The sequence below is a fragment of the Carassius auratus genome, unplaced genomic scaffold, assembly GCF_003368295.1.
Source record: "Carassius auratus strain Wakin unplaced genomic scaffold, ASM336829v1 scaf_tig00214029, whole genome shotgun sequence".
NCBI lineage: Eukaryota > Metazoa > Chordata > Actinopteri > Cypriniformes > Cyprinidae > Carassius > Carassius auratus.
The window spans coordinates 1-1,556 of NW_020527499.1; the positions used below are offsets into that span (position 1 = coordinate 1).

At 34.4% G+C, this 1,556-nt stretch overlaps 1 long non-coding RNA gene across 1 annotated transcript; it reads right to left on the minus strand.

Moving 5' to 3' along the window:
• Nucleotides 1-10: 10 nt before the first annotated feature.
• LOC113090849 (uncharacterized) lies at nucleotides 11-1,191 on the minus strand. Its single transcript, XR_003287274.1, has 3 exons — nucleotides 1,167-1,191; nucleotides 154-204; nucleotides 11-45 (listed from the first exon to the last, which is right to left on the minus strand). It is a non-coding gene; the product is annotated as an uncharacterized LOC113090849 (long non-coding RNA).
• Between the last annotated feature and the right edge of the window lie 365 nt (nucleotides 1,192-1,556).

Here is a 1,556-nt window from a genome sequence, read left to right on the forward strand (position 1 = left end):
CCGCTTCTCTTGAATTGAGGCTCTACAGCGATCTGTCACTCTACACTAAACAATGCCAAAAAGTTACTTATTGTTTGAATATTGTAATAAAATGGACAGAATTTGAAATCAGAGACATTTCACAGAATATTTAGATATCTAAGGTTAACTCACCTTTATTCATATGACGATTCATACAATAAAGTTTGTTTCAAAGAAGTTTCACTATAACAAACAAGAAAATAACAGAATAAATGATGCAAACTTCAAACATGAAACTAATTCTTCTGTAAAGATTTCTAAAAAGACAATAGTGTCATTATTCAGTTCAAAGCAGATCAGAGTTGATTCTGTTTAAGATTAAGCAAAGTGATTCTCCTTAGCCCGTACACATTTTAAGTTTGGACCAAAACTAAATGAACTAAAGCTTGCTAAAGCTTTCTGGGTGGTAACCAGTAACGTAGAATAAACTGTGAATTTAGGAGATACCTGAGTGGCATTACTGTACAGAAATAGACATGCAACATCAGAGCTATTTTTAAATGCTGTCAGAGGAAGGAAGACTAACATTTCAGCGAGGGAAATAATTGGGCAATGTTCCTTAACATGTCAAATCACTTACAATTACAAAAACAGACACTACTGTCTACAGTGGAGTGTCTAAAAGATAGCTATAGAGATTAAATATAATGAATGAAATACAGTTGCATTAAGCATGCACTGTACAGTGCATTGAGGAAAAACAGAATGTACTATAACACTATTATAATCTATGCACTACTACAAAATGTTTGGTCATGTTCTTTCCAGATTATATTCAACACTGTAGACAAAAGAGATAACATACAATATGATATAAAGAAGACAGATAGAACAGTATATACTTATAAAGGACTGAAGCAGGAGATCATAGAATAATCACGTAGTATCACAGAGGAGAATGTACTACTAGGCCTATATAGAATTTGTACAAAATGTATTATTGAAAAGGAAAACAGCATTTAGAACAGAGAAGTACACTTTACTGACTATAGAAAACCAGAAAGAGCAGTATACTAATGGCAATTGAGAAGTGAAACAGTTAACTATAGAGAAAGCAGAATGTATTTTAGACTATACTGACCTCATGCAGAATATACTATTGAGATAAAGTAGTAAATCAGAATGTAGAATAGAGGAGTACCCACCACTGACAAGAGAGGAGGCATACAGCGGCAAGAATGAACAACAGAGAAGTCATGCAGCGCTGAACAGGAACTGCGGTCAAGCCAGCCGCGGTTTGAAAGTACACGGTCAAGCCAGCCGCACTTTTTTTTTTGTTTGTGCGTCTAATCGTGCACTGACGGTACGGGTGCAGGGAGCGGTCAAAATAGATGTAAAGAAGCTGTCGTAACGGCGTTTCCTTTATACTTTTTCTGATATTTTCAATAGTTCACGGGTGCCCACCCCCTCCAAAAAAAATAAATTAAATAAAATCTGCATAAAACGTCATTTAACCCATAAAAAGAACTTAAAGGGACATCAGAATATTATGTATTGCTATTTCATGTCATGATATAAATAATGCATTTTTTTAA